The sequence below is a fragment of the Lactuca sativa genome, chromosome 5 (genome assembly GCF_002870075.4).
Source record: "Lactuca sativa cultivar Salinas chromosome 5, Lsat_Salinas_v11, whole genome shotgun sequence".
Taxonomy (NCBI): domain Eukaryota; kingdom Viridiplantae; phylum Streptophyta; class Magnoliopsida; order Asterales; family Asteraceae; genus Lactuca; species Lactuca sativa.
In genome coordinates this window covers 275,562,187-275,576,087 of record NC_056627.2, presented here as the reverse complement: position 1 = coordinate 275,576,087, position 13,901 = coordinate 275,562,187, and the positions used below count along the sequence as shown (strand labels likewise).

Genomic DNA, 13,901 nt, shown 5'->3' with positions numbered 1-13,901 from the left:
TATTACAACATTTTTATATTTTTTTGTCAAGACATTTTTTTTACAAAAATCATTTATTTTTCACTTATATAGGCATTTTTTAGTTTTTTTGTTTACTATTAAAACATTTTTACTTTCAAGTATTCGTTTATCAAGACATTGTTTGCAAAAATCTTTACATTTTTTTACTTGTGTAGGCATTTTATTTTGAAAATTTTACCAATTATAGCATTGTACTTTCTCTTTTCTTTTTAAAGCACATATATGATATATGTTGAAAATTCATTCTATCTAAAGCACAAAAATCTTTACATTTTTTTTACTTATATAGGCGTATTACTTTGATAATTTTACCAATTATAGCATTGTACTTTTAGTTTTTTTGTTAAAAGAACATTTCTTTTGAAAAGTCATCCCAATTAAAGCATTGCTTTTTTTTTAGTTTATTTTCTTTTCAGTTACACCATATCTACTTTCAAATATTCTTTTATTAAGACATTTTATCAAAATATCGATAATTTTTTTTATATATTTCCAGAATTTTTACTTTACCAATTATAGCACTGTACCTTCAATTTCCTTATTAAAAACATTTCCTTTTAAGAGAAGTCATCCAAATTAAAACATTGCAATGTTTAGTTTTTTCCTGTTATATCATTTTTACTTTATAAACATTCTTTTATCAAGAAATTTTTTACAAAAATCTTTACATTTTTTACTTATCTAGTCATTTTACTTGGAAAAGTTTCCAATTATAGCATTGTACTTTCATTTTTCTTGATAAAAACACATTTCTTTTGAAAAATCATTCCAATTAAAGCATTGCATTTTTAAATTTTTTTTTACTACTACAACATTTTTACTTTTAAATACTCTTTTATCAAGACATTTTTTTTATATAAATCTCTACATTTTTTACTTATCTAAGCATTTTACTTTGAAAAATTTACCAATTATAACACTGTATTTTCAATTTTCTTATTAAAAGCACATTTCGTTTGAAAAATTCATCCCAATTAAAGTATTGCATTTTTTTAGTTTTTTTTTTTTTTTTTTTTTTTTTTTTTTTTTTTCTATTACAACATTTTTCCTTTCAAATATTTTTTTTATCAAGACATTTTTATATAAATCTTTACATTTTTTACTTATCTAGGCAATTTTTACAAAAATCTTTTTTTTACAAAAATCTTTGCATTTATTATTACAACATTTCTACTATCAAATATTCTTTTATCAAGAATTTTTTTACAAAAATGTTTGCATTTTTAACTTCATAAGGTATTTTTACTTTGAAAACTTTAACAAGTAAAGCATTGTAGTTTTAGTTTTGTAATTAAAAGCACATTTTGTTTGAAAAATCATCCCAATTAAAGCATTGGATTTTATTTTTGTTTTTTTTTTATTATTATATCACTTTTACTTGCAAATATTTTTTTATCAAGAGATTTTTTTACAAAACTCTTTACATTTTTTTACTTATATGGGCATTTTACTTTGAAAAATTACCAATTATAGCATTGTATTTTCAATTTTCTTATTAAAAGTACATTTCGTTTGAAAAAATCATCCCAATTAAAGCATTGCATTTTTTTAGTTTTTTTTTTCTTATTACAACAATTTTACTTTCAAATATTCTTTTAGCAAAGACATTTTTTATTTATTTTAAATTCTTTTCTTATCCAGGCATTTTTTTACAAAAATCTTTACATTTAATATAAACAACATTTTTACTATCAAATATTTTTTATCAAGATTTTTTTTACAAAAATCTTGACATTTTTAACTTCTTAAGGTATTTTACTTGAAATTTAGCAATTATAGAATTGTACTTTCGAGTTTCTTTTTAAAAAGCATTTTTCTTTTGAAAACTTATCCCAAGTAAAGCAATCCGTTTTTTCTTTTTTTACTTTTTTTACTATTACATCATTTTACTTGTAAATATTTGTTTTTCAAAACATTTTTTATAAAAATCTTTACATATATTTATTTATCTAGGTATCTTTCTTTTGAGAAAGATACATTTCTTTTGAAAAATCATCTCATTTAAAGCATTATATTTTTTTAGTTTCAAATATTCTTTTATCTAGACTTTTTTGACAAAAATCTTCACATTCTTAACTTATTTAGGCATTTTACTTTAATTTTTTTTAGCAATTATAGCATTGCAAATAATCTTTTTTCAAAACATTTTTTACAAAAATTTTTATAGTTTTTACTTATCTAGGCATTTTACTTTGAAAAATTTAGTAATTATAGCATTATACTTTCGGGTTTCTTATTAAAATCACTGTTCTTTTGAAAAATCATAAAATTAAATCTTTGTGCTTTGAAAACTTACCAATTACATTGGAAAACATTTTACCAAATACTTTTTTACAAAATCTCTACTTTTTTTACTTATCATTGCATTTTGCTTATCTAGGCATTTTACTTTGAAAACTTACCAATTACAGCATTGCATTTTTTTAGTTTTTTTTTTTACTATTACAACATTTTTATACTCAGTTATTCTTTTATCAAGACATTTGTTACAAAAATCTTTACATTTTTTTTTACTTTTTAAGGCATTTACTTTGAAAACATACAAATTATTGCATGGTAATTTCAGTTTTCTTATTAAAAGCATAATTCCTTAGAAAAAGCAATTAAAGCATTTTATTTTTTAGCTTTTTTTTTTTACTATTACAACATTTTTACTTTCAAATATTCATTTATCAAGACATTTTTTACAAAAATTCTCAAACTTTTTACTTCAAAATTTTTACCATATATAGCGTTGTACTTTCAATTTTCTTTTTTAAAGCACAATTCTTTTGAAAAAATCATCCCAATTAAAGCATTAAATGTTTTTCTAGTTTTTCTTACTATTGCATCATTTTTACTTGCAAATATTCTTTTTCAAGACATTTTTTTACAAAAATCTTTATATTTTTTTTACTTATCTAAGCGTTTTACTTTGAAAAATTTACTAAGTATAGCACTGTTTTTTTTCAATTTTGTTATTAAAAGCACATTTTCTTTAGTAAAATCATCCCAATAAAGTTTTGCACTTTTTCTAGTTTTTCTTACTATTGCATCATATTTATTTTAGAAAAATCAGTTTCAGAAGCCACTTGATCAAATATTTGCATATGGGCAGGTTTGCGTTTCCTGTTTCTTACTTTTAATTTGTAAAAAGTTTTTATTTGTTTTGATTGATGTATTTACCTGTTCTATTTTGTAAATAAATTATTTAATTGTTTACTCAAGTTAATGAAATATATTTATATCTTTTATGAGTTAATTATCGGATTTGATTTTAAATAAGTTTTATGTTATGGTTTACTTTGTTTTGAAATTTTACTTTTGATGACAAGTTTTCTTTCCAACACTTGCATTTTTATTACTTACTTGTGTTATTGTTTACTTATGGATATTTAGTTTCTGTCTTTTGAATTTATGTCACATTTATGGCATTGTTACTTTTTTTTTGTTATAAATTTCTAGTAGCGACATGATTATGTGTAGTATGTATCTATTTATTTGCCTTGTTTTATGCTGCTATGTAGTTAGAAATGTAAGTGTAATTCTTATTAAGAGTTTTGAGAATATATGATCTTTAAGAGCAATCAACACATCATTTTAGTTCTTGTTTTGCAGTGTTTTCATCAAATCATTTGTATATCGTGTGGTTTCTGCCTTTGTCCATAAGCATTTATTAGTTACTAATGCTTCTTTGATTTCAGATATATTATTATAGGCTAATACGTACAACTATTGTGTCTTGGTTATAAGCCTGATCATAGTGTTATTTTTGTAGTTTTGGTTGTTTAATTTCATATATATATATATATATATATATATATATATATATATATATATATATATATATATATATATATATAATAAATAAGAAGAGCCCTTAATTGGTAAGTCATTAATCATTTTATGCACCATCAATTTTTTTGTTTGTTATAAAAAGAACCCTTAATTGGTTTATTTTTGTTATAGAAAAGCCCTTAGTTGGTTTAATTAGTGCGCATATGTTCCTTTTTTTTTAAAATTTAGAGCATTGTTCATTCAATTTTCTTATTAAAAACACATTTCTTTTAAAAAATTCATCTCAATTAAAGCACTGCTTTTTTTTTTTTTGCAATGCAACATTTTTTACTTTCAAATCGTCTTTTATCAAGGTATTATTTACAAGGAACATTTACATATTTTACTTATAAAAGTATTTTACTATGAAAAATTTACTAGATAGAGCATTGCATTTTTTTTAGTTTTTTTTTTTTTTTGATTTTTTTTCCAGTAAAGCTATTTTACTTTAAAATAATTTTATATCAAGACATTTTTTACAAAATCTTTATATTTTTTACTTATCAAAGCATTTTACTTTGAAAAATTTACCTATGGTAGCATTTTACTTTCAATTTTCTTAATAAAATCATATTTCATTTGAAAAATCATTCCAATTAAAGCATTATATTTTTTTAGTTTTTTTTTCTAATAAAACATATTTTTTTTCAGATATTTTTTATCAAGACATTTTTACAAAAATCTTTACATTTTTTTACCAAATTCTTTACATTTTTTAGTTATTTAGGCATTTTACTTTGAAAAGTTTACCAGTTACAACATTTGTACTTTTTTCTTAATAAAAGGACATTTTTTTTTTGAAAAATCATCCCAATTATAGCATTGCATTTTTTTTAGTTTTTTTTTCCTATTAAACCATTTTACTTTCAGTTATTTTTTTAACAAGACATTTTTTGTAAAATTTTGTACATTTTTTACTTATCTAGGCACTTTACTTTGAAAAGTTTACCAATTACAACATTGTTCTTTCAAATATTCTTTTATCAAGACATATTTTACAAAAAATGTTTTTTTTTTTTTACTTATGTAGGCATTTAACTTTGAAAATTTTACAATTTAGAGCATTGTGCTTTCAGGTTTCTTATTAAAACACATTTCTTCTAAAAATTCATCCCAATTAAAGCCTTTTTTTTTTTTTTTTGTAATGCAACATTTTTACTTTCAAATCTTCATTTATCAAGGCATTTTTTACAAGATTTATTTACCTTTTTTACTTGTATAAGTTCTTTACTCCGAAAATTTTACAAGATATAGCATTGTACTTTTCAGTTTTTTTTATTGAAAGCACACTTCTTTTGAAAAAACCATCCCATATAAAGCATTGCATTTTTTGGTTTTTCTAGTAAAGCTATTTTATTTTCAAATAATTTTTTATCAAGACGTTTTTTACAAAGTCTTCACATTTTTTACTTATCAAAGCATTTTACTTTGTAAAAGTTACCAATTACAGCATCGTACTTTCAATTTTTTTTTTAATAAAAGCACATTTCTTTTGAAAAATATCTGATTAAAGCATTGCATTTTTTAATTTTTTTTCTTATTAAACATGTTTATTTTCAAATATTTTTTATCAAGACATTTTTTAAATAATCTTTACATTTTTTACTTATCTAGGCATTTGACTTTGAAATTTTTTTCCAATGATAGCATTTTACTTTCAACTTTCTTAATAAAAGCACATTTCTTTTGAAAAAATCATCCCAATTAAAGCATTACATTTTTCTATTTTTTTTAATAAAACATATTTACTTTCAGATTATTTTTTATCAAGACATTTTTTACAAAGATCTTTTCATTTTTTTTTATTTATTTAGGCATTTTACTTTGAAAAATTTACCATTTATATTACTTTACTTTCTGTTTTCTTAATTAAGAGCAATTTTTTTTTAAACAATCATTCCAATTAAAGTATTGTATTTTTTGGTGTTTACTTTCAAATATTTTTTTATCAAGACTTTTTATACAAAAATCTTTACATTTTTTACTTATCTAGGCAATTTACTTAGAAAATTTATCAATTATAGCATTATACATTATGGTTTCTTAATAAAAGCACATTTCTTTTGAAAAATCATTCCAATTAAAGCATTGCATTTTTTTAGTTTTTTTTTTTTTTGCAAATAAAACATGTTAAATTTTAGATATTTTTATCAAGACATTTTTTACAAAAGTCTTTACATTTTTAACTTATCTAGGCATTTTACTTTGAAAATTTTACTAGTTATACCATTATACTTTCAGATTATTTTTATCAAAGCAAATTTCTTTTTTAGAGCATTTCATTTTTTTAGATATTTTTTCCTATTAAACGTGTTCACTTTTAAATATTTTCTTACAAAAATCTTTACATTTATAACTAAAGTAGGCATCTTACTTTTAAAAGTTTATCAATTATGACATTGTACTTTGTGTTTTATTAATAAAAGCACATTTCTTTTGAATATCATCTTAACTATAGCATTACATTTTTTTAGTTTTTTTTTATTATTTTTTTTAATTTTCTAGTAAGTCATGTTATCTTTCAAATATTTTTATCATGAAATTTCTTACAAAAGTCTTTACATTTTTTACTTATATAGGCATTTAACTTTGAGAAGTTTACCATATATAGCATTTTACTTTCTTATCAAATCATTTTACTTTCTTATCAAATCATTTTACTTGAAAAATTTATCATTTTTTTTATAAAGGCATTTTACTTTGAAAAATCCTACCAATTATAAGCGCCTGTCTCTTTGAAAAATCAACCCAATTGTTTCTTTTAGTTGCAATATTACAACTTTTTTTTAAATCTTATCTTATCAAGTCATTTTACATTAATTTGTCAAAATTTTTATTATCAAAGGCATTTTACTTCGAAAAATTTAACTGTTTTAAAAAATTTTCATTATCAAATCATTTTACTTCGAAAAATCTTTGAGTTATAGCATTGTACTTTCACTTTTTATATTTTAAGCACATATCCTAATAAAAGTTATAGCATTTGATTTTTCAGTTTTCTTTCTGCTTCAAAAATTTCTTACCAAGGTCTTTTATTATGAAAATCAACCCAATTATAACATTGCACCTATTAGTTTTTTTTTTCCACTACAACATTGTTACGTTCAAAAATTTTCTTATCAAGACATTTTACTTTAAAAAATCTTTGCATATTTTTTTTCTTATCTAGTATCTAGTCATTTTACTTTGAAAAATTTAGCAATCACAACACATTTCTCTTGTAAAATCAACCCATTGCAGTATTCCGTTTTCTTTGTGTTACAACATTCAGATATTTCTTCTCAAGACATTTTACATTGACAACCTACCAATAAAAGCATTGTACAGCATATCTATGTTTTTGACAGGTTTTGAAATGTATTTTATTCCTTACATTTTTGTATGCTTTGTTGATGGTTATTTGTTTTTAGTAGTTGATAATATTTGTTTTAGAAAAATCAGTTTCAGAAGCCACTTGATCAAATATTTGCATATGGGCAGGTTTGTGTTTCCTATTTCTTACTTTTAGTTTGTAAATTGTTTACTTGTTTTGATTGATGTATTTCCCTGTTCTATTTTGTAAATAAATTACTTAATTGTTTACTCAAGTTAATGAAATATATTTATATCTTTTATGAGTTAATTATCTGATTTGATTTTAAATAAGTTTTATGTTCATAAACTCTCTTGTGTCAAGGACATAAGCCATGGTTTTCTTTGTTTTGAAATTTTACTTTTGGTGACAAGTTTTCTTGCCAACACTTGCTTTTTTATTACCTGTGTTATTGTTATGGATATTTAGTTTCTGTCTTTTGAATTTATGTCACATTTATGGCATTGTTACTTTTTTTTATTAATTTCTTGTAGCCACATGATTATTTGTAGTATGTATCTATTTATTTGCCTCATTTTATACTGCTATGTAGTTAGAAATGTAAAAAAAAAAAGTTTTAGAATGTATGATCTGTAAGAGCGATCAGCACATCATTTTAGTTCTTGTTTTGCAGTGTTTTCATCAAATCATTTGTATATTCTGTTTTGTAAAAGGTGGTAGGTAGTCTTGTAGTTTTTATATAAAAAGTCAATACAACCCCATATTAAGTTTATTTACAAGTTTTTTGATAACATAGGTGGTGTTTCTTAATTTTTAGATATATGAGAGTTCCCATTCTCTTTGTTATAAGAAGAGCCCTTAATTAGTAAGGCATTAATCATTTGATGCACCATTAATTTTTTTTTTGTTATAAAAGAGCTCTTAATTGGTTTATTTTTCTATAGACTTGCTCTTAGTTAATTGTTTACGGTTCATATTATGTGCTTTAGAAAAATCTATTAACAGATATTTGATTCCTACAAAAAGCCACCCAGACCGAAATTTGCATAGGCAATAGCAGGTTCGTGTTCCCTGATTCTTTCTTGCTATAGTTAAATGCACTTTCTTACTTTCTATCCATTTCTTTTATGTCAAAAAGATATTTGATTATTTTTGTTTTTGGTGATAGCAAGATTGGTGTTTTATAGTTTTTTGAGAGTTCCATAATTAATAGTTAACTTTTTTCAAAGCCTAGTTGCCCTCTGCCAATCATCAACCATTAGGGTGTCATTGGTCTTGCTAGGTTAGTAATAATATGTTTAAGATAATAGTTAGACACTATGCTTCTTTTTCCATTTGCATTTTCTTGTGTAGCTTTGTCTCTACGGTGGTTGCGCTTTGTTTGTGTTCTTATGTGGCTTTTTTTGTAGGGATTTGCTTTGTTCATATGTAGAGTTATTGTGTGGCTTTGTTTGCAAAGTTTTGCTTTATTTGTATAGGTCTTGTGTAGATATCATTTGTTGGGTTTGTTTGTAGAGTTGTAAGGTTTTGTTTTGGTTATGTGGCTTTGTTTCTAGGGTTCTACTTAATTTCTTGTGGCTTTGTGTGAATGATTCTGCCTTGAGATTCATGTCTTGGTTTAGTTTGTAGGGTTTTACTTTTGAATTTGTGTCTTTTTTTTTGGTTGGAATTTTGTTTTTTTTTGGGTAGAGTAAATGTGTGGCTTTGTTTGTAGGGTTCTACTGTGTTACTAGAGTAGCTTTGCTTAAAAGGTTCTACTTTTTTTTTTGTAGAGAGTTCTTGTGTGGCTTGTTTATAGGGTTACTTTATTTGTTTCTTGTGTGGATTACTTGTTTTGATTGATGTATTTATCTGTTATGTTTTGTAAATATATTTAGTTTAATTGTTTCAAATATCTTTTATGAGTTAATTATCTGATTCTGATTCGATTTTAATTAAGTTTTATGTTCATAAACTCTCCTGTGTCAAGGAAATAAGTTATGGTTTTCTTTGTTTTGAATTTTACTTTTGGTGACAAGTGTTCTTTCCAACACTTGATTTTTTATTACTTACTCGTGTTGTTGTTTATTACTTAGGGATATTTAGTTTCTGTCTTTGAATTTATGTAACATTTATTTATTTGCCTCATTTTAGTTGGAAATGTAAGTGTAATTCTTACTGGATCCTTAAAAGAGTTTTAGAATATATATGATCTTTAACAGCAATCAACACATCATTTTAGCTCTTGTTTTGCAGTGTTTTCATCAAATCATTTATTTGTATATGGTGTGTTTTATGCATGTTGTCTTGTAGTTTTTATATTAAAACCCGATACAACTTTTTCTTGGTCAGACTTGACTTTTCACAACTGAAAATATCTTCTTGTTTACATTTTCATGTCCAATTGCAGTTTTATCTTTAGGTAGGGTTGCTAGGGTTTTTTTTATGTTGGCTATTTATTTAATCGACAATGCTGTGAAATATTTACTAATATGTCTTTAAGTTTTATTTATGTTTTAAGCTAAAGGTAAGAAGAAATTCCAGGAAGATTTCCAACCCCATATTCTTTGATGGATTCAATGTTTGTTCGTGTTTGAATTCCTCCAATGTGTATTGATAATCTGTCATAGTTCATAATTGGTGTTGTGTGTTTATGGTTCTCATATGTTTGTAATTCAATAACGTTATATCTGATTGGGATGTTTGATATGTTATTGCCGATAATTTTCTTTCTTGAATCTGTTGAAAGCTTTCCCAATTTAGTATTGTTATTTCTTATTTTTATGGTTTCTGCCTTTGTCCATGAGCATTTATTAGTTACTAATGCTTATTTGATTTCAGATATATTATTGTTGGCTAATACAACTATTGTGTCTTGGTTAGAAGCCTGATCATAGTGTTATTTTCTACTACTTTTAGTTGTTTAATTTCACCTGTATATAGAGTTTTTTTTTTCCAATGTAGTTTTACTTTAAAATATCCCTTAATTGGTAAGTCATTAATCATTTTATGCACCATCAGTGTTTTTTGTAGAGACTTCGCTTTTAGTTAATTGTTTATGGTTAATAATATTTGTTTTAGAAAAATCTAGTAATATGTTCAAAAAGCCACCGACAAAAATTTGCATAAGCTATTGCACAGTCATGTTCCCTGATTCTTTCTTGCTTTAGTTAAACACACTTTCTTACTTTCTATCCATTTCTTTAATGCCCTAAACATATTTTGTGTTGATTACAAGTTTTGTTTCTTTTTTTTGGGCGATAGCAAGATTGGTTTTTTATAGTTTTGGTCATGCTTGAGAGTTCCATAAATAGTTACTTTTGTTCAAACCCTAGTTGCCCTCCGCCAATCATCAACCATTAAGGTGTCATTACTCTTCCTAGGTTATCAATATATTTTACATCTAATTAAACACAATTTGTTTGTACGCTTCGGATTTGGAATTCTTTGTCCATTTGCATTTTCTTGTGTAGCTTTGTTTCTAGGGTTGTTGCGCTTTGTTTGTGTTCTTTTGTGGCTTTATTTGTAGGGATTTGTTTTGTTTGTAGAGTTTTTGTATGGTACTTGCTTTGTTTGCGAGGTTTTGCTTAATTTGTAGAGTTCTTGTGTGGCTTTTTTTGTAGGGTTCTGCTTTGGATATTGTTTGTCAACTTGCATTTTCTTGTGTAGCTTTATTAGTAGAGGCCTTGTGTAGATTTCTTTTGTAGGGTTTATTTGTGGAGTTCTATGGTTTTGTTTTTATGGTTATGTTTGTAGGGTTCTACTTTGGAATTCTTCTCATTTGTATTTTCTTGTATGGCTTTGTTTGTAGGGTTCTACTTTGTTTGGAGAGTTATTGTGGCTTTGTTTATAGGGTTTTGCTTTGTCTGCAAAGTTCTTATGTGGCTTTGTTTTTACAATTATCTATTTGTATTTTATTGTGAGGCTTTGTTTATAGGGTTCTACTTTGTTTGTTTCTTGTGTGGCTTTCTTTGTATGATTCTACTTTTGAATTTGTGTCCCTTTTCTTATGTGGCTTTGTTTGCAGGGTTCTACTTTGTTAGTAGAGTAGCTTTGCCTATAAGATTCTACTTTTTTTTTTAATAGACTTCTTGTGTGGCTTTGTTTGTAGGGTTGTACTTTATTTGTTTCTTGTGTGGATTAATTTGTAGGATCCTGCTTTGGAATTCATGTCTTGGTTCAGTTTGGAGGGATCTATTTTTGTGTTCGTGTTCTTATGTGGCTTTGTTTGTAAGATTCTGCATTGGAATTCATGTCTTTGGTTCAATTTGTAGGGTTCTATTTTTGAATTTGTGTCCCTTTTTTGTGTGACTTTGTTTGTAGGGTTCTAGTGTGGTCTTGTTTGTAGGATTCTACTTTGGAATTCATGTCTTAGGTTTAGTTTATAGGTTTCTATGTTTGAAACTGTGTCTTTTTTTCTTGTATGGCTTGTTTTGCTTTGTTTGTAGAGTTTTTATTTATTTGCAAAGTTATTATATGCCTTGTTTATACATTTATTTGTTTGTATTTTGTTGTGTGGCTTTGTTTGTAGGGTTTTATATTGTTTGTAGGGTTCTACGTTGTTCGTGGAGTACTTTTGTTTATAAGGTTTTACTTTGTAGATAGTACTTTTGTGGCTTTATTTGTAGGGTTCTATTTTGTTTGGTTCTTGTGTGGCTTTGTTTGTAGGATTTTGCTTTAGTATTTGTGTCCTGATTCAGTTTGTAGGATTTTACTTTGAAGTTCTTGTGTGATTTTGCTTTCTTTGTTTCACGTGTGGCTTTGTTTGTAAGATTTTGCTTTGGAATTCATGTGTTGAGTTCAGTTTGTAGGGTTCTACTTATGAATCCATGCCTCGTTTCTTGTGTGGCTTTGTTTAGTGGGATTGCCTTGTTTGTACGATTCTTGTGTCTTTTATTTGTAGGCTAGTGCTTGGTTTGTAGAGATGTTATGTGAGCTCTGTTTATAGGATTTTTCTTGGAGGTCTTGTCTAGAGTTATGTTTGAAGGAATCCACTTTGGGGATTCTTATCCATTTGCATTGTCTTATGTGGCTTTGTTTGTAGGGATTTACTTTTTATGTAGAGTTATTGGGGTTCTTATCCATTTGCATTTTATTTATTTTGTAAAGTTCTTATTTGGCTTTATTTATAGGTTCTGTTTGTTTTTAGAGTTCTTGGTGGCTTTGTTTGTTGGATTTTTCTTTTGGATTGTTTTAATGGGTTCTCTTTGTTGTAGGGCTTTATTTTAGAAGTATTTCCCATTTTCATTTTCTTATATGGCTTCATTTTCTTATCTTGCGTTAGAATTCTTTTCTTGGGTTAAGTTTGTGGGGCTATGCTTTAGATTTCTTCTCTAACTGCATTTACTTGTGTGACTTTGTTTGTAGAGATCTTTTCCATTTATTTTCTTTCCACTCTTAAGGTTTTGTGTTGATCCTTTGTTCATTTTCATTTTCTTGTCCGACTTTGTTTGTGAATTCTTTGTCTTGGGTTCTATTTGTGAAGAATTTAAACATAACCCTACAAATAAAGTCAAACAAGAAAAAGCAAATCAACAAGACCTAGTGTTAGTCTCGAGTCCGAGACATTTAATAAATGATGTGACATGTTAATCTTTGAGCTAATAAAAATTGTCATTTTTTTGAGATCCCTCCACCATACGTGTGAGGGAACAACAACCATCTGCTATTTTTGCAGATTATCGATCCCGGGCCTCCTCTTCCTGGGTCACTGATACTGGATCTAGTCATCATGTTGCATCCGATCTCTCGAGCTTTGATCACTCCGAGGCATACCATGGCCATGACAACTTATATGTTGGCAACGGTAAAGGTTTACCCATTCTCCATATTGGCTCCTCTAAACTCTATTCTCTTAATAAAACTTTTCATCTCTAACAAATTCTTCATGTTCCGATAATCAAACAAAACCTTCTTTCTGTTCAAAATTTATGCGATGATAATAATGTTTATTTTGAATTTCACACTTCTTTTTTTGCTGTGAAGGACGAGAATACTCACACTATCATCCTCATGGTCCAAATAGTGGCGGCCTTTACTCCTTTCACCTTCCGCAGTTGCAGTCTACCTCGTCTAAAGTTGCTTTCTTCGCTACCCATGCTTCTTCCGTCACTTGGCATCAACGACTTGGACATCCCCATCCGCAACTGTTGAAGTCAATGATTTCATGATATAGTTTACCTTTATCAAACAATTTTGTTAGTTCACCTTGTGATTCTTGTTCTATTGGAAAATCTTCAAAACTTCATCTATCATCTTCTAATTATAAAAGTTCTCATATTTTAGATTCACTCTTTTGTGATGTTTGGGGACCAACCCCTGTTACTTCTTTTGAAGACCATTGATATTTCTTACTATGTGTTGATCATTTTTCTAGTTTTATGTGGATTTTTCCGTTAAAATCCAAATCTGATGTTTATGGTACTTTCCAACAGTTTCTTCCTACAGTAGAACGACAATTTCAAACCAAACTAAAATATGTTCAAGCTGATTGGGGAGGTGAATTTCGAAACCTCTCTAAGTTTTTCTCATCTCTCGACATTACTCATCGCTTGTCTTAGAATGACGTTGTTGAGCGTCGTCACCATCATGTGGTCGAAACCGACCTCACTCTTGCTCAATCTGGTGTTCCACAACGATTTTGGCATTATGATTTTGACACAACCGTCTATCTCATAAATCGTATGCCTTCTAGAACCAACTCCAATATCTCACCTTTCGAACATGTTTTCAAACACAAACCTGATTTTTCGTTTCTTCGTGTGTTTGGTTG

General features: G+C 26.4%; 1 long non-coding RNA gene across 1 annotated transcript; it reads left to right on the top strand.

Moving 5' to 3' along the window:
- The first annotated feature begins 7,745 nt into the window (after nucleotides 1-7,745).
- Nucleotides 7,746-13,408, top strand: LOC111898542 (uncharacterized). Its single transcript, XR_006192895.2, has 2 exons — nucleotides 7,746-12,935; nucleotides 13,115-13,408. It is a non-coding gene; the product is annotated as an uncharacterized LOC111898542 (long non-coding RNA).
- Nucleotides 13,409-13,901: the final 493 nt, after the last annotated feature.